The 26,285-nt window shown below is 44.9% G+C and overlaps 1 protein-coding gene across 1 annotated transcript in view; it reads right to left on the reverse strand.

The window, feature by feature from the left end:
• LRRC47 (leucine rich repeat containing 47) overlaps window positions 1-26,285 on the reverse strand; it is a 189,694-nt gene that overhangs the window by 11,108 nt on the left and 152,301 nt on the right. The window lies entirely within an intron of this gene.

A 26,285-nucleotide genomic window follows, 5' to 3' on the forward strand; every position in this document is an offset into this window, starting at 1 on the left:
GAAGAAGCATGTCGCCGTCGCAGCCGCTGCCGTCGCATTGTGGAGGTCGCCGCTGTAGCCGTCTCATTGCAACGCATCAAGAAAAGCGCCTCGCATCCACGGAGAAGCGCGCCGCCGTCGGAGCTGCTGCCATCGCATCACTGAACAAGGGTGTCGCAGCTGCAGCATCGAGCGGAAGCATCTCGCATCGTCAGAGAAGAGTGTCGCCACCAAAGCCGCTGTTGTCGCATCACTGGACAAGGGTGTCGCCGCTGTAGCTGACGCGTTGAGTCTTCTCACAACATCGGAGAAGCGTGCCGCATCAGGAAGATCTTCACGTCTTTATTTATTTGCACCAAACTTTCATCGCATAACCAACGTTGCAACACTTTCGTTGCCCTGCGTGTCGCATCTAAGGGTACATTGACTTAAAGTGTTGCATTTAAGAACTAAGCTAAAGTCAACCATTTTTAAAGTAACAGTATTGTGGATTTTTGTCGTTTATGGTCTTGTGTTAAATCTATATAAAGAATACTTATTTTTGATATAAAACCTGTGTGGTGTCCATCTGTCGTGTTGTCACTTGATTACTGTATGTGTTCACAAATGCTTTACACACTGCCTCTGAGATGAGCCTGTCTGCTCGTGCCAAGCTACCAAGGGGGTGAGCAGGGGTTATTTTAGGAGTGTACCCCCTTACCCTGACTAGACGCAAGGGTCCCTATTTGTCACAGGTACCTAACTATGCCAACTAGAGACCCCCAAATCTAACACATACATTTTACCTCAATGACAACTGCGAACAAAACAAGGCTAATGAGGTTTCCCCATCCATGGAATAACTCCTCCAATCTAGAACATTTAAATGGCCAAGTATCTCTGAACAAACGACTCAAAAAAGACTTCTATATCTACAGCTAATTCTCTGCATCCCTCAGTACATATCCAACTGTACACATAACTTCATTTTGATTGTAAAAGAAAGAATATAAAAATAAATTCACCATAACCGTTTTCACTCTACAAACAAAACAAAACAAAAATATAAAATAATAGATCATTAGACTCTCACTTTAGTTTACTTTGAAAGTGACGAAGACCTCATAAAGTTTACGTCTCTATATAGGTTATGTTAAAAAGAAAAGCGTTGACATAAAAAGTAGTGCCATCATGATAAATATAAAGGTATTCTAAGGGTCTGAGTACAACAAATTCTGGTGAACTATGTTGTGTTGTTCATCGTCTCCAGATATAGCTAGTATTCAGTCTTTTTGGATCGGGCCTAGAGCCAGCTTTATCTGTCTCGCCAACCTCATGTAATCCAAAATCTTCAGAAATTCAAAATATATACCTATATGAGGGGCTTCCCGTCAGCTCTATTTAATCATTTTTCTGTTCAACTTTCATTCACATTTTACTTCTGTCCACCACAACACATCAAGGAGAAATTAATCAGGACACTTCAGTCGCTGTTTCTAGCAGTATGAGTGAAAGCATTTTGCCTGATTATATGTGCACATCCACTTAAAAAAGAAGTGCATATCAGTGCCAGGAAGGCGGGCCAATACTTTACTTTGTCAATACTTTTTTCTTTCTTTATCCTTTGTTGGTTTATTTTATGGCTACATCTATTTATTAACAATTCAAAGTATCTACTGTGCCGAAAGAAAATACAACACACTGTACAACAAACACTGAGCAGTGGCCCGATAAAAATCATTAAGCCACACCCATTTCAACTAGTGACTTTCATCTCCAATTTCAACTAGGTGGGAGGGGGAAGGGGCAACCGCCTTTTGGAATTCCACTGGTCCCAAACTTCCAAATTCGACCCTTGGTGTCACCACCTCTCCCCAATATCAGATGGGTGTCCGGCAGGTCCAGACAACCCCAGAATAGCACATTCAGTGAGACAGTCACAGAAGCGCCCAAAGTTCGCCACTATCTATGGGCCCGTCACCCTCATTCCCATCTCATTTTTAGGTCTCGCCTAGACAGTGCATGCTCTGTCTCTTCGAGACATGTTGTATACTCTCTGTGGGCTTACAGCCCGACCATTGCTTTTTATTTGTTATTCCGAGCGTCATTTGTAAATCCTTGCTTGTACATGGTCATTCTCTTGCAAATGTCCCTTTTTTTTAATGTTGTTCCCCTCTCACAGAGCATGGCCAAATTAATTGTAGCCTATGTTATTATGTTCGTTTTTTGACTATTTTTCTCTCGGCTTTCCGAAAATGTTTCTGGAAGCCTAGCCTTTGTTAGTGTGTCATCTTTATACCTTTAAAACCTCTTGTTATTATTACTTTCTGTATGCAACTGCAAGCCAGCGTGCGTTGGCTTTTTATAACTATTTGAAAAATATTTCTTTCCTTTCTGTTTGCAGTGTTTGTAAGCTTTATTTGCTTTCTGTATGCAATTATTTAGTGGCTTTCTGTGTTTGTGTGTTGTCTGTAAAGCTTGTGTCACCATTTTAAAGCTATTATTTTTATTTCTGTATTGAAGCGTGTTTGGCTTTTTAAAGCTATTGTAATTATTTATTTGCTTAATGTGTTAGTGTTTCGTCTGTAAAGCTAGAAAACCTCTTGCTTTTTCTTGGAATAGCAGACTTCACCCTAACATGGCCATGAATTCCAAAGTGCTGTGTGAGTGAGAAGCTGAAGCTATCTGTTTTGTGTCATGCCCGGGGATGTGCTGGCCAGTGGGAGGCAAGCATGATCATGGTATGTTTTTATTGTGATTGTAATTACAGCAAACCAGTCTTTCTTTCTCCCTCTCTTCCTCCCCAGAGGACATCACAAGACATCAGAGCAGTTTGTCCAAGCCTTCAGGTTTTCTGCAGTGGACTAAAGACCCCATAAAAAAAAAACAGCCCCCCCTCCCCCCCATCACATTTATTTCCTCCATTTTCATTCCATAGCTAGGTAACATAGTTCGGTGGCCTCATTGCTCGCAGCCCGCACTAAATTCAGATGCTTATGACTTTCATGTGGTAGCTGTATTGATTCATAGAACTTAGAGCCAAGCTTGCACAAAAACACTGAAAAGCTTTTTTCTTTTGCTTTTTCGGTGTCATCCACTATTAATGTTGACTAAAATCCACACTCCTGTTATTCACTCCAACCCCCCGCATCTGTCTGACAAAGCCAAAAGCTCGCTCAAGGTCGAGACCTATTGGATTTGCCAATGCTCATTTAATTCTCCAAGGAACACGTCTCTCACTTGTCACTATACCACATACTGCACATATATGAAATAAGAGAGACTTGTTGTTTGTTGTGTTAGTTTAGCAGATACCCATTACATTTAACCTCACCAGCACCGTTGTGTCTGGAAATATTTCATCACTGCAGCAAGACTTGTGATGTGCAGAAAATGAGTTTGCTTGTTTGAATACACTATTTGTTTGAGTCGTTGCAGTGTTTTTGAACCAAGTCTTCAGGTTATAATAAAACAAAGCCAATAGTACCGTTCTTTGTGCCAAGAAGGATAATATTTTCCTGTGGTGTGCATTAAAACTAATACAGGTTTGTATACCTGTTCTAAGCACAACTGTCTGCTAGGAATCCTCCATACTGTTTCTTCAAAATGATATGACATTTTCAATTCTATTTTAAAAAAAATTGTCCTGCATGCATTCTGATACCAAGTTTAGGCTTTGTGGGCTGGCTTTCATTTTTTTTTATTTTTGTGCTATATGCTTAAACAATCTGGTAGAGTGCATTTAAGTAGTTGATGTGAGCATAGTACTCTTTAAATGCCTTGATCACGTCATAAACTAGGGCCAATTAGTTTAGGATTAGATCATCCCACTGCCCATACTGTCAATGACACATTGGGACACTTCAGTCTGAGTAACCATGTACATTTTTCCCTCCCTAACATTTAAGCAGCTTGGAAGGCGGTTAGCGAAACACTTGAAAGCCCATGCTCAGCTGATCATCTTCATCACCTAAAACAAATTCATCTTGTCCATCACTTTGAGGCTCAGGTTGGGAAAAACAGTAGAATTATCATTGAATAGTCCGCTAAAATAACAAACCTTTATGTATACCTATAACCAAGAAAGAGATAAATAGGAATAAAAAAAAAAATGAAACTCTGCCTAATACAAATTGTCTCTCATGTAAATGGCCAATCATTCAGCGGAGATCACCCAATGCTCAGAACAAATGACTTTCGAGACCCGTAATAATATCTGCTCACTTCTTACCTAATCAGAGGTCAGAAAGTACTGGACACAGCATAATGGCCAGGATTAACCAGCTATAGAAGCTTTAGAATTATTTCGGCAGTGGATAAATTGGGATTTATAGCCCTACACCGTCCACGAACAATCTATGGACTTTGCAACTAGGCCCCCTGGGATTTGCACTGGTGACATGTAGCTTATCACAGACTGCTACAGTAGGTGCTCAACTCACTGAGCTATCTTGCCTGGCGGTTAGGGGAATTTGATCCCATGTCTGGTTATTTAGGTTTACCATATGACTCGATGTCAAGTTGCATACTCCTTTTTTTTTACAAAAAAGTTGTGTGCAGGAATGATGGTCCAATGCTCCAATTGAAGTATGACGCAAAATAGAGTGGTGAGGTATTCAAACCCTATGAAGTGTCTTCATTACATGGAATCACATGCTACAATGAGGTTCCTGGTGGCAGTAAACAGAAATATATCATATTCATTACAGTAACAGAGGTTCGTTGGCAAAGGGAGGCCCTCTCAAAGGGGTCCCATTTACTCTAAAGCCTATGTCTATCTGTGAGATACAGCAACAAAGAACACACCGATGAGCACAAGAAACGAAAAGTCACAGCCTTGTCTGTAATGCGTGACAGAGAGCATATGCAAAGTAAAAACAATGTGAGTGCTCGTCGATATCCGGTTCCCCCATCATAATATTAATACCAGGCAGAAGTCACAGCCGGGCTCATACATACAAGTGCACATGAAAAGTGCAAACATGTCACATTTGTCCAAATAAAATGTGACCAGCTACAAAAGATCCCCATCCGATAAAGATAAACGTCCCATGCTAGGATCCATGCAGGCACATGGATGAGCAATAACTGCCTACAATGTAATTCCGCTAAAACTGAAGAGATATTTGGAAACAAAACCTCCTTCTGATCTCCAGGCTGGTAGCCAGATGAATTAAGATCCTTGCCTGCTTCGATTAAGAAAGCAAAAAACCTAGGTGTTGTAATGGACAATAACTTCACCTTTGGTGTCCATGTAAACTTAGTAACGACCTCTACCTTCTTCACACTGAGGATGATTAAAAAGATTCTACACTTCATCCCCTGCGAGTCTCAAAAAACAGTTGTGCTTTCCCTTGTTTTATCAAAGTTAGACTATGGCAACGGGCTGCATCTTAATATGCAGCAGCAACATCTTAAACTGAAATTGTTACAGAACTCTGCAGCCAGACTTTTTTCTGGCATACCCAAATTCAAGTCAGTAAAACATGAAATTGGGAAGCTCTACTGACTTCCGGTAAGGCATTGGATCAAATCAAAGCTCTCTGTACAGTATTTAAGGCGTTACACAACATTGGCCCCTTCAATCTTAGGCAGAGATTTGAATGGTATGTATCCAAAAGAACACTCCACTCCTTTGGATCCAAGACCCTGGTGGTTCCCAAATTTAAGAGAACCAACTGGGGTGGCATAAGCTTTATTATCTGAACAGCAAATTCCTGGAATCAGCTTCCCTATTGCATTCATCCTGCTCCCAACCTGCTCATCTACAGGAAAGACTTAAAAACGTGGCTGTATAACATCTAGGTCCAGCATTGTTTCTGACCTCTTTCTGTCCATACTGCGGAGCTAGCACCAGGACACCTTCGGGTAACTGTGCGCTCTACAAATTTAACATGAACAACAAGGACTCCGATTGGGTTAGCAGATCACTCAGAATGGCCAGAGTCATAATAGCAGTTTTGAACCAGGAAGGAGTTGGAAGAGGACTAAAAAACATTGTAGAGAAAGTGAACCCCAAACGCGCCTCTAAAGAACCAAACATTGGAAAACCTAATATGCAGGCTTTCGCAAGTTGGAGTTTTTCTTGCAAGCAGATGCCACAAATCTAAAAAGAACAAAAAATATCATGCCACTTGAACGTTAAAAATAAAAACGTGCCGTGGGATGTGGGACTGGGCCTCATGGCTTCCACTAGCAGATGATGCCCTATTGTGAATACTTCTGCATGTATTTGATCCTTATATGTCAACTCTCAGTTTGTTGAAGAATAATTACAATAGGGATAAGTTACTTACTTGAAATCCTAGTTCTCTTCCAGGGGTATCCTCATCAAAGTCATAAGCACATGAATATTCCCGCCCATGCGCGGGGACCCCGGAAACATATGTATGGAATATTTATATATGAATATATATATATAAATATATATATATATATATATATATATATATATATATATATATATATATATATATATAACACAATAAAAACACAATGCAGCCTTCCATACACTAAAAAGCTGAGCAATGTAAGAATTTTCTTTGCACATATATACAATTCTAATAAAGCAGGGGGAAAGAAAACACATTTGAAAACTGCTTTAATGCACAATAGAAATCATAATCCTGCAAAGAGGAATGAAAAACATTGCCAGTCCATAGGCTGCATTGCAGAAAACAAGTGTAGGAAGCTGAAAAGCGAACCCATAGAAACACAAAGAATAAAACTGGCACCATGCCTTTAAGGCAGCCATGACCCCTAGCTTCCCATTGTGCCTCAGGGGTGACAGTTCGGTCAGTTGTTCTTTGCAGAGACCCGAAGGCCAGGGCACAAAGAGATGACATTTACCTTGATCATTTGCCGGGGGTGGGTTGCTTATGACTTTTATGAGCATACCCCTGGAAGAGAACTAAGATTACAGGTAAGTAACTTATCCTTCTCTTCCTGGGGAACCTCATCAATAGTCAAAAGCAAATGAATAGAGTAGCCAGCCCATCTCCTCTTCCTGAGGGCAAGTGACAAGCATAAAATAAAGTAAGGGTGGGCGGCAATTTCCGTTCCGCTTGCGGAAATTGCGAAAATTTTACATTTTTTACGTTCTGTGCGGAACGCGAAAATGTCGAAACTTCCGCGATCCGCGAGGGAACGGAAATTGCCGCCTAGGCAGGTGTGCTGCTGTCTCCCCATATCTACCGTCAACAATTTGCGGTCATCCTTGATGGAGCTCTGTGCATCCATGAGTTTCTCGAGCGCAATCCCTATGTAGTTCCTGACACCAGGAGGTTCTGTCTCCTCATCTGCTGCTCTGATCCGTCTCTGGCCCTTTATAAACAAGAGGCATGTGAACTGCATGGAAGCCCTGCCCGTTTGGCCCCGCCCCACACACCAGTGGTGTGCAACGTCTTCCCGCCCTTTCCCCCATTATGATGGACAGCTCACTCGAGGGACTCCGGCGCCCGTTGGCGCGGTGGCAATGTTACAGACACACATGATCGCTGTAGACAACTCTTCTGGCCCTTTACGCAGCTGTAGTGTAGGAAAAGCACAGGCATTTACCCAATGAGGTAGCACTTGCTGATTAGCCAGTAGAAAGTACTCCAGTTGAGTAGAGGTATTGCACAAAACGGTGGCATCATCTTGGGCGCCCCAGTTGGCGCGGTGGCAACGTTCCAGACACACATGGTCGCTGTAGACAACTCTTCTGGCCCTTAATGCAGCTGTAGTGTAGGAAAAGCACATGCATTTACCCAACGAGGTAGCACTCACTGATTAGCCAGTAGAAAGTACTCCAGTTGAGTAGAGGTATTGCACAAAACGGTGGCATCTTCTTGGGTAAATATGCAGGGCAGGATTTATTCTGGTACGATGCTCCTGTCACAAAAATTAAACCCCAACAGGAAGCACTTTTATTTGACCTTCAACTCGGGCACCTGCTTTATTTATATCTGTAAGTCTTACAGATATAATTATAAATAAAGCAGGTGCCCGAGTTGAAGGTCAAATTCGGCAACGCATTCATCAGCACACCAAAATCTCTGCGATCACGCGAAATTTCACGTGATTGCGGAGATTTTTTGCCATTTCGCGATATTTTGTTAAAGGCACTTTCGCTAATTCTGCCCACCCTTAAAATAAAGTAAACATTGTTAAAACACATTAATGACTCCAATCAAGCTAGCATTGGAACAGATTCCAAAGGAGACTTGGCCTACTTGGGTACCCGCTCTGGAGTCAGAATCAAGACAGTAATGCCTAGTAAACGTGTGTACCGACTTCCAAGTTGCAGCCTTGCAAATCTCGGCCATCGGTACATTGTGTAAGAAAGCTATAGTAGCCACCTTTCCCCTAGTAGAGTGAGCTTTAGGGGAGACCAACAGAGGCTTATTCGCTAATTGGTAAGCCAATTTAATACAGGACACTATCCATCTCGAAATTGATCGTTAGGAGGCTGGAAAGCCTGTTCTAACAGAGCCATAGTTTACAAACAATTGGTCAGTCTTTCTAATGGATTTTGTTCCCTCCAAATAGAATTTGAGAACCCTCTTGAGGTCTCGCGAGTGAAGAGGCCTTTCTGTTGGTGTAGCAGGATTGGGAAACAAGCATTTGCAATGCAATAGGTCTTGCATTTACACAAGTTTGAGCTATTAACATTGTAAATGACATTGCCTTTTATTTTTATTTTCATTTTTAAAACCTAAATAAAAGGCATTGTCATTTACAATGCCAGTAGCTTAAACTCGCCTAAATGCGAGAACTATTGCATTGCAAATGCTTGTTTTTATCAGGGTTAGTTCAGTGCTTAATTTGAGCTGGTAGTTGCCCTTATTTTTCCTCATCAGACATATGCCCAGAGCAGGAGAGAGAAAACACAAAAGAGGGGAAGAAGTAAGCTATGAATGACAGAAAAACAGTGACAAAGTAAGAAAGCAGAGATGAAAAAGAATCTGAAAGAGGGAGCTAATGGAGGGGGTGGATGGTGGCGGATGAAAGAGGCATACGGTGGTTTTAACACTACACAGCCTCTGTGTTTGGCACCCTTGACATTTGATAGCGCCTGCCACAGGCTTCTGAGGAAAACGCTGGGCCCTGGCACTTATTCTCATAAAAATTAAGGACGGGGGATTGTTGCACAGTTCCATTGCATGTCACTTCAAGCTTGGTGAACAAACAGCCAATCAGGTGTCGCACATTCATTCACTGGCTTGCTCTTTGGTGCCGGCGCCATTTCGACTCTGGTACATTGACTCATGGTGTTATTTTACCTTCTACTAATGCGTTTAATTTACCTTGCACAGACAAACACCCAGTAATAAAATCTTAAGTGGCAAAGATTGCGCCCCTATTAATTTATCATTTCCGTCACATCACCAAGGTGAAACCTAAAGCACAGTGCAGAGCGGGGAAGCGGCGGGATCAGAGATGTGCAGTCTGACACTATAGTGAGTGACGCCATCTCCACCCTAGGGGATACAACATTCCGTGCCAATCATGAGTTCAATAAATACTGTCACCAGATGACAGACTATGAATGTCTCCTCCGAGGGGAGAGAAGTTGGCCTAAAGTCAAGTCGGGGGAACCGGGCTCGAATCTCGGCAAGGACGTGCGACATCCTGTGATTCTGGGTAAATCGTTTAATCTCTCCGTGCCTAACAAAAACAAGATGCTGCTAGAGCGACCATAATAGGATCGAAAAAAGCTCAGGACAGACCAAATAGAATGAACCTTGATGGGCCACATGGTAACCCTGCTATTTGCTGACATGTTGGAACTTTGCGGAAGATGCAAAACTGAAAGTCTAATTGCAGAAAATTACCTTTTTTTAAGGAGACATCTTTAAATACCTCAGTAAAAATGATGCGTACACAACATTCCTCCCGTATATATACAAATGCTTCTTGTAAATTAATAAAATACAGATTCATTGTTAACAAATGACATCCTAATATTCCCTCCAGCCGGTGCAGTGGTGTGAAAAGGACTCCGTTTAAAGATGGCGGCTCCAGTAGCATATCATTGTGGCTCCCCCCCGTCCCCACCTCGGGTGAGTGGTGGTGCAGGGACAGCAGCCACGTGACCTCCGCGGGATAATGCGAGTCACGTGCCTGGTAGCTCAATCTCCGATCAGGCAAACGATAAGAGCTACATAGAGAAGAGGAAGATGTTTCGGAAATATACAGGCAGCAAGCAACGCAGGACTCGGAAGAAAACTTAAGTTCAAATATGGACTGCGGGGTGATCACTTCCAAAACCGGACTCATTCTGCTCAGCCTCATATTCTGGGTAAGCGTATTCTTTCTAAGCAGTGAAAAGTTTAAACAAGCTGTCTCCGTGGAGCCGACAGGATAATGGAAAGTGAAAGTGCGTGAGGCTGCTGAAGACGGAAGGGGGACAGGAGATGTGCACACCGCGTGGCTGTAAGCGGGTACACCAACTCAAATCCGCCAAAAGCCTTGCGCGTGCCCATCTCCTGTCCCACTTCCGAGGCAAGTCAGCAACAATAGATCTCGCTGCGTTCGCAGGAGAGACCTAAAAAAGAGGGGAGAGAAATCGTCTGGTTGACATGGAAGTCAGACACCACTTTTGGTAGGAAAGAAGGGTGAGTTCTCAAAACCACCCTATTGTGATGGAAAACCGTATATGGTTCCTTAGAGCAGAGTGCCTGGATTTCACTCACTCTGCGTGCTGATGTAATAGCAACCAGAAAAGCTACTTTCCATGTAAGGTGTTGTAACGTGGCATTATAAATGCGTTCGAAAGGAGGACCCATTAATTTGGATAAAACTAGATTCAACTCCCAAGGAGGAGAAGGAGGTCAGACAGGGGGATAAACCTTCAACCCCTGAAGGAAATCCTTGACCACCTGAAGCTGAAAGAAAGAAGGTTGGTTATGTGATTTTCTATAGGCTGTAATGGCTGCTAAATGAACTTTAATGGAAGTGTACTTCAAACCAGATTTGGCTAAGTAAAGCAGATACGGCATGATTACCTCTTCTTGCCCACTAGTCGGACTCCAACCATTACGTATACACAACAAGTAAAATATTTTGCATTTAAAGGAGTAAGAACTCCTTGTGGATGGTCTCTTTGACTCCCTTAAAATTTCCATACAGTCCTGAAGGAGATTCAAGTGTCCGTACTGTAGGACCTCAGGAGCCATGCTGCCAAGTTCAGTGAGGGAAGGCTGGGGTGTAGAATCTTCCCGCCCATTTTGGTCAGAAGGTCCGGCCTGCATGGAAGCTTCCTGTGAAGACAGATCCAGAGCTGCAATAGGTCCGGATACCACCATTGGCGAGGTCAGTCCGGTGCTATCAGGGTCATCTTCATCCTGGATCGGATGAGCTTGATCACCACCTTCAGGATGAGAGGAAGGGACGGAAAATCGTATGCAAACATCCCGGACCAGTCTATCAAAAGACCATTCCCTCTCCTTCCTGGTTGGTAAAATCTGGACGCGAAGGTGTGGCATTTTCTGTTTAGATCGTCTGCAAAGGGGTCGATGGATGGACGACCCCATTGATGAAAGATGTCTGCCACCACCTCGTCGTTGAACACCCAGTCTTTTTGCTCTTTGAAGTGCCGACTGAGAGCGTCCACTCGCACGTTCTGTTCTCCTGGCAGATGCACCGCCGTGATCGAGAGGTTCCTGGCCAACAGCCAGTGCCAGATCGCTTGTGATTCTAGTGACAGAGGGCGAGAGTGTGTTCCACCTGGTTTGTTCAAGTAATACATTGTGGTTGTATTATCGGTTTGAATCAGTATCGACTCGGACTGAATCGATGGATGGAATGCCTTGAGGGCTAGATGAACCGTACGCAGTTCTAACATGTTTATATGATAGGTCTGCTCCTTGCTCAACTATCTGCCCTGAGTCTGCAGTTGACCCAGGTGTGGCCCCAATCCCTGAAGAGATGCATCTGTGATCAAGGATGGTTTTGGGGGAGGTTGATGGAATGGGACTCCCACTAGAAGATTATTTGGCTGAGTCCACCAAACAATGGACTTCTTCGCTGATTGAGAGAGGAGAATTTTGTCTTCCCAATGCCCTGAGGCTTGGTCCCATTTGTCCTCCAGATCCTGCTGTAACGGTCTCATTCTCAATCTGGAGTTGGGTATGAGAAATATGCAAGAGGCCATCGAACCGAGTAGAGATGCCACTTGTCTTACTGATGGCTGATGTGCTTGAAGGATGACACTGCATTTGTTTCTCATTGATAACAGTCTCCCCTCAGAAGGAAACAATTTTCCTAGGCCGGAGTCCAGGGTGGAGCCCAGATAGTGGAGCTCAGATAGTGGAGCTTTTGAGTGGGCTGATGAAGTGGTTTTTCCATGTTCACATGAGGGCCCAAGCAGTGAAGAAGATCTAGGCAGGTGCGATAGTGGTTTTGCACCATGTGAGAAGATGACCCCTTCAACAGCCAGTCATCCAGGTAGGGATACAAAACAGGCCTTGGCAATGTAATGCTGCAGCCACCACTGCCATGCACTTTGTGAATACCCGTGGGGCAGATTTGAGGCCGAACAGCAAGACTCTGAACTGGTAATGCTTCGCGCCTACCATGAATTGCAGGAACTTGCGATGCCGTAGAACAATTGGAATGTGAAAGTACGCATCCACCAAACACATCCAATCCCCTTTCTGCAGATGTGGAAATATTTGATGAAGCGGCAACATACGAAACTTCTCCTTTCGAATGATCTTGTTCAGAGATCGGAGGTCTAGAATAGGTCTGTACTTGTTTGCTTGGTCTTTTTTCGGTACAAGGAAATATCTGGAGTAGACTTATTTTCCCCGTTGAGCAGGAGGGACCTCTTCTATGGCTAGTTTCTTCAGAAGTGTCAACACTTCCCGACGCAGCAAGTCCAGGTGTTGAGGACATGATCTTACAGGAGGAATGTCTCTAGGAGTCTCGCAGAAACGTAGCGCGTACCCATTGCGAAGTATATTTAGCACCCACTGATCTTTGGGGATGTTGCGCCACTCTTCTTTGCAATTTGAGATACTGCCTCCCACTGGAATGAGCAACGGTGCTAGAGGAAGCGGAAACCCATTGTTTGCATGGAGTTGTAGCTGTGGAGGAGGATTGCTGCTGATGCCCATCTCTGCCTCTAGAGTAACGACGGCCTTGGTATTGAGATTTGGATTGCTGCTTTAGCGACCATTGAGGGGTTTGAACCCTCTGATGGTAGTTCTTGCGGTTATAAGGCCTGTAGCGCCGCCTGAACTCCTTTTTCTTCTCTAGGCCAATGGCTTTCAGAGTATCCAACTCGGCCTTCATTCTGGCCATCTCCTCATCAGTGTGCGATCCAAAAAGGGAGTTACTAGAGAATGGAAGATTTAAAATACGCTGCTGAGCTTCCGGTTTCAAAGCTGTTAGGCGTAACCAGGAAGACCTGCGTGCGCATTTTCCATGCGTATACGAGTGTGCAGCCAAAGAAGCTCCATCTGCTGCTGTTCTGATCACTTGATTGGCTACCAGTGCTCCTTCCTGGAGAATCTCTGCTAAATCTTGTTGGTCCTCCTTTGGCAGTTTCTATTTAAAACGCTCCAAAGAATCCCATAAGGATCTGTCGTAACGGCCCAGCAGGGCAGCAGCGCTAGACACCTTCAGAGAAGTTGCTGCAGAGCCGCTTGCCTTCCTCCCCCAAGAATCCTGAGCTCTACTCTCCTTGTCTGGAGGAACTGAGGAAGAAGCAACCGCGTGCATCTTCTTTGCTGCTGCGGTGATAACCTAATCCTGTGTAGGATCTGATTTCAGAAATAAAGGATCCGATGCAGCAGGTTTGTACTTTTTCTGGATCTGAGCTGGAGCTGCCTTAATCGAGGATGGGGTGAGAAAGATGTCCATTACTGGTTGAAGGAGACCAGGGACCAGAGGGAGCAATGGTCTAGCCGCAGACCGCTGATGGAGTCTCAAAAATGACTGATTTGGAAGTCTGAGGAGCCAACATATCTATGCTCAGCTTCTGTGCTCCTCTAGCAAGGACATCGTGGAAGGTGTTAACATCGTCGATGGGTGACACTCTTGAGGGAGGGCTATCCGTAAGGGTAGGAGAGTAGTCCCTTTTGGAAGAGTGAGTCAAGGAAGACGACCAAGATGGCGTCAGTCTTCTTTTATGATGAGCATGAGTTGGTCTATGCTCTGGAGATTTGTCTTGGTGATCCCTGGTCCAAGTAGTAGGAGACCTGTCCACCTCCTGCACCAGTCGCTGTAGTGGAGACCTGTGCAGTGGACTGGAATAGACAGTAGGCCACTGAGTTTGGCCGGAAGGTTCTTTCTGCCAGTGATAAACCGAAGCCATCTTGGTGAAAGATGAACTGAAGGAGATTTTCGCCTCCGTGGAGAGCCTCTTGGAGATCTTCTTGTCTGCACTGGAGACTGAGCAGGAGAGCTTCCTGACGTTGAGAGCACCTCGGGAGAGCTCATAATCGAACGAGAGGACTCTCTGTGGTTTTTGGAGACTGATTGGCGTCTTGATGAACGATGTGACGTCGATGGGGAGTGTCTCGTTTCAACCGACTATGCGTCAACAGAACTAGTGAACCTTTAGAGAGGGATCTTCTCTTCAACCTCGACCCCTCCTTGTGTTTCGACGTTGAATGTTCTGATGTCGAACACATGGACCTTACCGACTTCGCCCTCGACGTTGAGCGTCTAGGAGAACCCAACGAAGTGGGAATCGACGGAGAAACCCTTCTCGACGTCGTGTCCTTAGGTCTCTCGGGTCTCTCTCTCTCAAAGCTGAGCATCTAAGGGAAGCCAGCGGCGTCGAGATCAGGGCACTTCTTGACATCGATGGAGACCGCCGTCCCGACGTCGAACGTCGTTTCGTATACTTGATACCAGGTCTCGACGACTAATCCTTCTTCGTCGTCGATGAAGATCTAGCCCTCGACGTTGTATGTCGCCTGGTTGACGTCAACGGAGGCGTTCGCTTGGACGTTGAATGTCTTGCCTCTGGTGACAACGAGGCACGTCTCGACGTTGACCGCCACCTGGTTGATGGCAACGGAGATGCCTGCTTCGACGCCGATCGACGATTGTTCGCCCTAAGTTGGCAGGATATGCCCAGACGTGGGTCCCTTGCTCACTTTGCCACTGGATTCAAGATAGCCTGGCTAATGAGGGTTATGAACCCGAAACCCGTTCCAGGATGCTTGTTTCCGGTCTAGGGAAGACATGGCTTGGCAGTTCGGGCTGGACTGTTCCCATGAGGCACAGGGTCAGACTGATTTGCATATGACCATGTCTAAACTGGGGTGGTGGAGCGAGCTAAAGAATGATGATGGATTAAACCCGGATCAGTTGACGGGGTGAGTGTTTGATTTGCTCAAACGCTCCGTCTATCATCCCCTTTGGTATCGCTTTGTTGCCCTAAGTTGGCAGGGTATGCCCAGACGTGGGTCCCTTGCTCACTTTGCCACTGGATTCAAGATAGCCTGGCTGATGAGGCTTATGAATCCGAAACCGGTCCCAGGATGCTTGTTTCCGGTCCAGGGAAGACATGGCTTTGTAGTTCGGGCTGGACTGTTCCCATGAGGCACAGGGTCAGACTGATTTGCATATGGCCATGTCTGAACTGGGGTGGGGGAGTGAGCTAAAGAATGATGATGGATTAAACCCAGATCAGTTGACTGGGGGTGAGTGTTTGATTTGCTAAAACGCTCCGTCCATCATCCCCTTTGGTATCGCTTTCTTTAGACAGGCGGCACTTGTCTACAATTCAATGGGGGACAGAGATCCAACATGCCTAAAAGCAGTATGGGGGGTCACTGGGACCCACAATCCCCCCTTCAAAAGGAAGCTCTAGGTATGGTCCCATTGTCTCTGTGCCACTACTTTGTGACACACAATCATTGCACCTCCTGGGGCTTTTTTGCTTCTGTTCCCGTGTCGATAATAGGGAGCATACGGAGAGGCAAAGTGTTGACCTCATTTACATGGAGCCGTGCCTCTATGCAAATTATGGAATACCCACTTGAGATAGCGCCGGTTGCCATCTGTTTTACAGAAGGAGATGCGCAAGCAATTGTGGTGTCTTCTGTAATCAACAGTGCCCTGGGAGCTCATATTGGTTGTGCCCACAGGTCACTGTATGCAATACAGCCCCATGTGTGCAACCCTAGAATACACTTTTGAATAGCCTGCTACCATGTAGTGTGAAAAAAGGGTCATCGTGCATTTAATACACTCCTATTTTCACGTACTTATTTTTGAAAATATGACATTATGCGAAATTGTTTTCTGTCTTAAAAATATTAATAGGCTCAATCGGTCTAAAAAATCATTTTGACTAAAAACAGCGCTTCAGAAGCAAATTTTAAGAACATATAAAGCATAGCATGGTGCTCATGGCTGCGGTTTAAGTTGGGTGATATAAGAACTTGGAGTATTAGTTGAGGTGGGGTGAGTTTTAAGTTGGGTGATGTAAGAAATTGGGGTATTAGCTTAGGTGGGGTGAAAACCCACCTCTAATAATAATCATAATCCTTGTCTGGGTGAACTACAAATGTTACCAAAAAATTCCAGTGCTTAACTCACTTGTAGTTTGACACAGAACTTAGAGGGAATTGGTTAAGTATTTATGCAGTGCTCAAACAGTTATACAGTGAAAACACAACACAAGAAAAATCCCAAACCAATTTAGAAAAATAGAGCAAACTTTAATAAATAAAATGACACCAAAAACGGCAAAAATCCAATATGCTTAAATGGAGATATGATTTTTAAAAATTGGAATATAAAATATCACCAAAATGCCTAGAGCACCAACTTGGGCTATCTGGTCACACTCGACTGGGTCAAAGTCAAAAGTTAAGGCCGACCACAATAGAGGAGGCGTCGGATACAGGGACTAGGTTCGTCCCGGTGGAAAGTTTACTTTCTGATTAAGAAAATGTTATAGAGAAAAACAAGTTACTTACATTTGGTAATGCCTTCGATGCAAGGGATTCTATCTAGCTACAAATTCTTTACCAAAGAATATTCCCCAGGTATCAGACTGGATCTGGAAAATCTTGAGCAGTACATCTGCGTGCCGATCGGCTCCACGTCTGCATCGTCCACGTCAGATAAAACATGTGGGGTGCCTATATAGGCGCCACCCCAGCGTGCTGACATCAGTTTTTTTATGCAACTGTTTCTGCACCAGAAACACAGACACATCAGAAGGCGGACTGACCAGTGTGCAGACACTAAGGGCCGAGAGCGATGATACTTGGAGTACTGCCTGGGGGCCGCTTGCGGCCCTCTTGATCTTTACATGCGGCCCCCCAGGTGAACAGCAGGACCAGCTGCTGAGGAATAATATTCAGAAACAAAGGTTACATAAATGGACAAGTATTTATTAACTTGCAAATGAATGCATGCCTGTTTATTTAAAATGCTTTTAGAGCTCCTTATGAAATCTCTGGCCCACCCAGTCCCCCTACCGCCACCCTGCTGGCATCAGTGCAGCCCTCGATCACACCACAGACTGTACTTTGTGGCCCCTGAGCAAATGTTTGTGAGGGACCTTTTAAGGTAAGAAGACCGGTTTGCAGAAACAGAAAGGTTGAGAGGGTCGGAAGGGATCTGCACCTAGGCAGTCTCTCTACCAGATAAGGTGTTAGCTGAGGTAAGTAACTTGCTCATCTGATAGAGACTTCTAGCAGCAAATTCCTTGCCTTAGAATAGCTACACAAGAAATACCATCTTGGGTTGGGTCTGCGAACTGGTTCAGTCCAAAAAGTCCTGCAAGGTCTCAGGAGGTTGCTTCTAGGGCAGTGTGTATCAGATCTTAATGCAGTGTAACATCCATCTACTTTCCCCCTCTGCGCTCCAGTGAACCCAACAAAGAGCTGATCGTCCACCCTGTGATGTTTGGTGGGATTGATGTGAAACAACACTCCTTTTGGGCTCAAGCTGTGGAGTCTCCTCCTCCTTGGAGGGGTGAAGTGGAGCAGAGAAGGTAGGCAACGTGATGCTTTGGCCAATGTGGAAAGGTTTCGCCACCTTTGGCAAAAAGAACCAGTTTGTCTGCGAAGAAGTTGGTGTTCGGAGGGATAACAGAAAGAGTCTGCAGCTTGCTGACCCCGAGACCACTAAAAATACTTTTTGAATCAGAAGTCTTAGTGGGCAACTATGCATTGGTTCAAAGTGTGAAGAAAGTTAAAACCAAATAAATATCCCATTGGGACATATTAAAAGGTTTGGGAGGAAACAGATGCTGAAGACCTTTCAAAAAATGCATCACAACAGGTGACTTAAACAGGAAGGATTGATCCAACAGAGATGGCGGAAAGATACTGAACTTTGCCCCGAGCAGGGCCTTACAGGGTTAACTATAACACAAACAGAAACACTTCGGACGAGGGTGCAGAAAGAGGGTCGACATGTTTTCAAGTGTACCAAGCAACAACGTGTCCTAATGGCAGGTGTATACGGTGTTTGTGGTGGGATGCCTGGCAGCCAACATGACCTTACAGACTTTACGAAGGTGTACGAATACTCTCAATCTCCACGCAAGAAGGAAGAGTGTGTGCAGGTTTGGGTGCAGAACTCTGTCCTGTTGCTGTGGCAGGAGATCCTTCCAAAGGGGCAACCTGATTGGAGGACCAATTCTCATGCTCAGGCATTCGGGATATCATACTTTCTGTGCCTAATCTGGAGTCATAAGGATGACTTGGGCTCGGCCATTCTTGATCTTCTTTAGAACTTGGGGCAGGAGAGGTATTGGTAAAAAAGTCACACAGGAGTCTCAGATCCACTCGAGAAGAAATGTGTCTCGGAGCGAGAGCCACCTTGCACAGAAGTGCTGAATTTGCACATTCTCAGTGGTGGCGAACAGATATAACCAAGGTGCTTCCCAGTCGCAGAAGAGACTTTGCATCGCCTCCAAATGTAGATGCCATTTGTGATCCTCGAGGCATCGAAGGCTGGTTCGTCCACCCTGCCAGATATTGCACAGCTAGGAAAATGTCCTGACATTCCAGCCATGTCCAGAGACGTAAAGACTCCAGGCATAGGGTCCACAACCATATTCCGCCAAGTTTTCTGCAGTACCTCATGGCGGTGGTGTTGTCCTTTACACCTGAACTAGCCTTTCTTTAATGGACAAGAGCAAGGCCTTCAATGCCAAGCAAATCGCTCTCAACTCTAACAAGTTGATGTGGATCTGAGACTACGCTGGAGACTAGAGTCCTCTGATCTCCACCTCTCCCAGATGGCCAAACCAATAAAGGAGTAACACATCTGTCACCACTGAGAGATCTGGGTAGGGGATGATAGAGGGGCCTGCCGCTGACCCAATCACAGTTAGCTAGCCACCACTGCAGTACCCTTCGGTATCTGGACTAGGTTGGAGAGATTCCCCTGATGCTACATCCACTGGGACTTCACGTCCCACTGCAGAGCCCGCATATGCCTTCGGACATGTGTACGCAAGAAGCCAGAAGACCCGGCAGGCTAAGAAAAGAAAACGAAGGAATGCGCTGCTTCATAGAAAACTTGTTTCTTTCCCTCCCCTCACTTTTGAGAATTCTATGAAGCAACACATTCCTACTGTTTCTTTTTGGGTAAGAAAGTCACAGATGATAAGTGGGTGAGCTAGTGAGTACCAACCAGCAAGCCCCCCTTGGTGTTACTACCGTGAGGTACTTTCTTCCCTTTCTCACATTTTTTCACAAACTTTGTGTGGACACAAAGAATCTTTCATATGAGGTATGGTGTATTGACATTCTTCTTTTGAAACTGAACAATTGGACACTAGGCGATTGGTAATGTGGCTTGCTTTGAGGAAGTCTTAAGATTTATTTTTTATAAACTCCTCAAGGGTCTGTAGAATATATTCAATTGTTCATAATTGGTCATGTCTATTTGTGTTTGTTGACCGTTGAGTGGGGGGCGACCTGACTACATTTACCCCCTTATGCTCCTTTTGTGTTTATTGCAAAAAAATATGACAGGGGCAAAACAGAATAAAAGGAACCGAGTTAATAGTGGGCACTAAAAATTGGCTTTGGCAGCAGTCAATGTTGTTGTCCTGGATACAAAGTCATAGTGGTGCTATTTAGATACTTCTCTGAAGCTGTGCATAGCTCTCTTGATCCAAGTTGCCCAGTAAGCCATTATAAAAGATGAGAACTCTGGTGGAACAAGGCATCCTCCTGAAATACCAGTAAGCAAACTGAAGTCAATCAATAAATTTGTCTCTGAAGAAAAGTGGCACAGAGTAATACCCCAGTCTTCTTTATCAAACACTATAAAAAGTGCAGAATGAAGAGGGCACTAAGAATCGTACCAATGAAACAGCTGTAAGAAGATATAAATTAATTCACTGCAAGTAAACCATGTTGAACTCGTAGAAATAAAAGAGCAGTCAGACGTTTGCAAAGCAAGGGCTGGTTGTCTGAAGTCAGACGTCACCACAAGTGTGCACAGAGACGTCATGGTATAGAAAGGATCATAGGGAGCTAAGTAATACTTGGCAAGGACCATTTAGTCTTGAAAGATACATTTAACCCTTACATCTAAGTCTTCATAAATACTTTGCAAACAGTAAAGTTGCACAGAAAATATCTATCAATATATCTACATATCTATATCTACATGTATATATATATATATATATATATATATATATATATATATATATATATATATATATATATATATATATATATATATATATATATATATATATATATATATATATATTCACACACAAAAAACGAAGGTTACTGGTACGTTATAGTTCAGCTCAGATTTTACACGCACAGCACCATAGAAATTCAGCCCCTATAGTTATCTGAGCTAAACTGCGGCGGTTTCTGGGAGAGGGTACAGGGGCTCTGCCCCCTTTACTTTCATTCCCTGGTCAGAATTGGAGATTAAAACATATTTGTCCATCCAAAAATGCTAAAGTGCTTTTTAGAAAAAAATAATTTAAAAAACGAACCCACACGCTCGATCTAGTATACGGACTATTGGCCAGGGGGATGCGCCACACTGCCACTCAACACCTGCCCGAGGCCCAAAGTCTAGAGCAGGGGTACTCTCAAACTTTCTGTCGGGGGCCAAAATTACAGTGTGGTTAGTGGCCGAGGGCCGCACTGGTAGGGGTGGAGTCAGTGGGGGCGGGATCAGTGGGGGGCGGAGCTACAGTAAAAAAAACCAACCTTACAATAAACTAAAGATAAGCAATCGCTGGGCCCATGTTTGTTTGCCTTTGGCCTTTCCAACCAACATGCTACCTTTCTGGACTGACTTTGCTCGGTGCAATCTAAGCGTCTATATGTGTAAATCCTTTGGGCAGTTTATGCTGTTCGCATTCCTTTGCACGTTTGTTTATAAATTAAAAATGAACAGCATAAATAGCAGGGCTCGTTTATGGCTGAAGGAATTCTTTGCGTAACACTACATTGCGTCAGTAATGAGCTTGAACCCAGACTGACCTCTCCTCCTTCGAAGCAGCACGCAAGCAAGCTAGGATTTATTGCAAGAGGCTGACTCGCGCCCCCTGGCCCGTCTTAGTACAATGATTGCATGTCAGCTTCACGTCAGTGTCCAGTTTGAAGAGCAGTTTTCAGTGCACGGCCTCTCCCGACACCACTGTAGTTCATGCAACTGTTGCACATACATGTTAAAGTCAAACTCCGTCTGCACACATGCATAAGCATCATTAAAATGGTGGTAAACTGAAAACCAGGACAGCACCGTCTTGTGAATTCATCACCGACAAACATACCTGTGCAGGCGAAGATTTTCCAGGCTGCTGTGAAGGTTCTCCAGGGCTGCAGGCTGGAAGGATGTCGTAAACAGGGACACAGGGACACAGGAAGCTCACCAAAAGGTCCTTTAAAAGTCAGCTGTAACTAGCGCTAGTTACAGCTGACTTTTAAAGGGCCTGAGCTTCACACCCGGGTCCGTGTCCATGTGTGACGTCAGAGGCAGGCAGGCCAATGAGAGGCAAGCAGTCTGCAGAGACGATGGCCGCAGGAGGAAACGTTGTGAATACGTATTCAAGCGTATTCGCAACGTTTGCTCCTGCGGCCATCTTCCCTGTTTAGGAACTGCGGGCGACAGAGTGTAATCCAGGGTTACTCATACACTACACTGAAATCGGTCCGCGGGCCGCCAATGAAGGCCGGGCGGGCCGCCAGCGGCCCGCGGGCCGTACTATGAGTAACCCTGGTCTAGAGTATATTGCCGGGCCGACGTTCTCACAGCCTTGAGGCCTGTGAGGTCATCTGCTCAGCAAAGACATAGCCTTAAGGACCAGTCTCCACCCCCTGACGACCTGGGGGTAAAGTTTGCCCCAGGTATTTCAGACTGAAGCCCTGTGGTGCTGGGGCTTCATGCCAATAAGGGAGTGGAGAGCACCGTCACCCAACCCATCCCCAATTTGTCACAGGGTGTGGAAGGGTTTATCTGTTTATCATCATGATGTTTGAAAACACAGCGCAGACTCGAGGTGTCTGCTTCCTGTGCTGTATTTAGTGTGAGACGCCATTCTGTTCCAGAGTTCAAGTTCCACTGCCTGGAGACTTGTGGAACAAAGTTGCACCCTGCAGGTTGCAAGTGTGTTGGTCTAAATAAACAAGCTAACTTCCCTCTGTACCGTGTGGTGCCCTGCATCCCCAAGTCCTTTAGAGGGCCTGGTCATTTAAAAAGAATGCAGCAGTTGTTGTTCAAGTATTAAGAGCGCCACTACTGATAACAGGTGCCTAGATGAACAGAGCAATAATTGCCTTACAGTTTTTTTTCTTTTCCATTTTCTTTTCGAAATTACTTTTGGAATCTCCTCTATTCGACTGATATGGATAGGACCCCGTCATCCAGCTTGCAAGCGCCTAATGCAACATTCTATATATACATGTAGACGTGTGTACCTTAAACCTAGGTTGTAAACAATGGATAACTGTAGTGTACACCGTAGAAGAGCGGGGTCACTCAGGATCATGTACAACGTGGAGGGAAGAGGAGGTGGTGTAGCTTTCATTCTTATTAAGACCGGGGAGGCGATGGGTGGTGGGGGGGGGGGGGAAGGCGGACTCATGCCCCTCATCTATTGTTAAAACTTTCAATGCACAACATTTTTAAGGCACCACATTGCAGCCGTAGTCCCTCTGGTCATTCATTAAAAAGTAGCTGCTCATTTTGGCACTGGGGATCCAGGTTCGAATCCCGGCATCTGCGTAGCATCCTGTGATTCTGGGCAAATCATTTAACTTCCCTGTGCTGGTAAAAAAATAATATGACATTGTGTAATGTAATTGGTGCTCATGTAAAGCCCTCCAAAACTATTCAGGTCAAGTGTGTGCCATATAAAACTGCAAGAAAAAATAATGGAGCTCAGCATCTGACATTTTATCGTAAACATGTTCCCGTACTGATGACTGACACAGGACTAAGTGGAGTCAGCTGCTGCCACTGCCGTTCAAGACACCTCGTATTAGCTGACCCCAGCACAGAGAATAAGTGCTTCAAAAATGTCCACGTGCAAAGAATCAAGAAATGTGAATGTGCCTGTCATTTCCAATTTCCTCTGTCCCCTCTGACCAGCAACCCACATTGTCAGAGCTTGTAAAACAGAAACTACTCTCAATAGGTGAGCAGAGCTTTATCAGAAGACTGCAAGGATTGGGGAGTGAGGGGGGTGACCTAAAGGCAATGACCTGTGGAGGGCACTTCGTGAAAGAAATGGTAGATTCGCCAGTGGAGTTAAAGATCCTAACGGGAAGGTGAGGGTTTCAGCACAGCCGTTGTACATATGGGAGCAGGAAGAGAGGACCAGTAGCCTGCGAATGAGAGGGGTACGCGAGTTCTGTTACTAGGCTGTAGGTGCTGTATTTTCAGAGCCTTCAACGCTATGTGTTCTTGCAGAAGTAGGGCCTGGTTTAATTCACTGCTTTCCGAGCACGGCTGAATGCCTCGTCAAACACCTGTTTTCAAGAGACAGGAGGCATCTCCAGACCACTTCCTACTCCTCTCTGGATGCTCCTGCTGCAGGCTCTGCTCTGTGAACTTCTGTATTGCTTAGCCCAAGTCACAGATGATGCACCACAATTATGGAGTGAAAGGCAGACCGGGCATGTATTTTGCATTCGTCTTCACTTGGCCGTGTCGATCTTCTTCGAGGAGTTGGCGTGAGCATATGGGGGTGACTTTGGACCACAGCTAGGCATCAGCAGTCTCTAGATATCTTTGCAATTCAGGTAGGCTAATAGTTTTGCACAGGTGTCTATGTAGAAGAATGCTAGCTACATCCAGGATGTTGATTCTCTACTTTTTCTTGTAGCACATTACTTTTATATAGTGCATAGTGTGAACTGAGTGGCATCACTTGTTTGCACGATTGAGAGCTATGGAGCTGTGGTTGAAGGCACTGCGAGGTTCTCAGTGTCTGTCAGTGGCTCAAAATGGTGTTCGGAATACATGGCCATCCAATCATTGGCCTCTCTGCAGAGCACTTAGGGCAGTGGTCACGTATTTGAGTTGTAATAATGATTCTGTGCAAATGGGTGTTATGGGGCCCCCATCAGTGCGGTACACAGTTTTCAAAATTATGACAAGATGGAAGTAAAAAAAAAAATGCAGTGGTTGTTCGCTACTGAAAACTCATCTCTAACTTTTACGCCCTACCACTTTCAAATGTCACCAGCCACCACTGGAGCCAACTATAACTTATACCCTGCAATGCACTGCTTTTGACCTCAAATATTACATCCCTCATGAAATGGTCAGTGCTATTACTGATTACATCACTGATGATACCTCAAATGACATTACTTATGACATCATCAAGTGAGTGTTTTGGAAACATTTGTGCATTTTTAAGATATATACTAAGCTACTACACAAGTTAAATTCGTATACTTTCTCTACTACTAAGGAGTGATACTATTTCTAACGTATGTTTTCTGAGTGACTGTGTGACTATCAGTGTGTGAGTGGGTGTGTAAGAGGTGGTAGGGGTGTGCGAGTGGTTGTATGGCTCGGTCAGTGGGTGTGTGAGTGGCTATATAGGTTTCTCAGTGGGTGTGAGTGGCTCTATAGGTCTGTGAATAGGTGGGTGAGTGGTTTTCTGGTTGTGTGAGTGGCTGTATGGTTGTGTGAGTAGTTATATCATTGTATGGGTGGGTGTGGTAGTAGCTGGATAAGTCTGAGTGGGTGTGTGAGTGGTTTTGTGGGTATGTGAGTGGTTTCTCTGTGTGTGATTGTATGGGGGTGAGAGTGGCTGTATGAGTCTGTGAGGGGTGTATGAGTGGTTTTGTGGGTGTGTGACTGGATATGTAACTGACTGTATGGGTGTGTGAGGTTGTATGTGTGTGTGAGTGGTTGTACGGGTCTGTAAATGGTTTGTGATTGACTGACTGTACAGGTCTGTCAGCGGGACACAGGTGGTTTTGTGGGTGTGTGACTGGATATGTAACTGGATGGATGGATGTGTGTGTGTGTGTGTGTGTGTGTGTGTGTGTGTGTGCGCGTGTGTGTGTGTGTGTCTGTAAATGGGTGTGTGAGTGGTTGTATGGGTGTGTGAGTGGTTCTGTGGATGATGTCATGAGTAATGTAATCAGCAATGTATTTGAGATTTTATCATGGACGTCACTGACCATGTCACGAGTGACACAATATGTGAGGTCAAAAGAAGTGTATTGTGGGAAAGTAAGTCATAGTTAACTCAGATAACTGTAACTGCTGAATTTCTATAACATCCCTCTAACCTTCGTTTTGTTTAGTGAATTCCTAAGGTTTTTTAAAATTGTATTTCCTAACTGTAACCTGCAACCTTTGAGAGTGGGTGTGTGCCTCTGTGCACCTCTCGTTTTCCTTCTACTCATCTGTCTCTCTAGTTGCCCCAGTGCACCCTTCCTACGCCCTCCGTGTGCACTGTTGCATTTTGCCCTTAAGCCACCAGACTGCCCTGTTGCTTATTTGAACATTCTCTGGTTTATTTACAGTTGTCCCCGAAATGTGGATGCAGGTGCCTGCAGTGTGCACGCTGCTATTATTCTGAGACCGCCCTGGAGCTGCCCTCGGTTAGCATCATGTTCTCGTTGGAGACAGGCAGACCGAAGCACTCTCTGCAGCCTGCTTCTAAAACTCATTTCTGTGGAGGTCACCTGGCCTGCAATCTGTCCTCTTCTGTCCCCGGGCATGGTGCACTTATCTGTACCCAGTTGTAGTGCACCCTTCTGCTGCAGTCAGCCTGTTCTATAATACATTTACAGTGGCAATTGGTGGAATATGTTCCACCAATTGCTACTATAAACCTCCCAAACTTTAACAAGTGGGTGCCGCCATCGCGCTAGTTGCCAGCACGCATGTGCACTGTGGGGCTAATG

This window comes from Triturus cristatus, chromosome 1_2, assembly GCF_964204655.1.
Source record: "Triturus cristatus chromosome 1_2, aTriCri1.1, whole genome shotgun sequence".
NCBI lineage: Eukaryota > Metazoa > Chordata > Amphibia > Caudata > Salamandridae > Triturus > Triturus cristatus.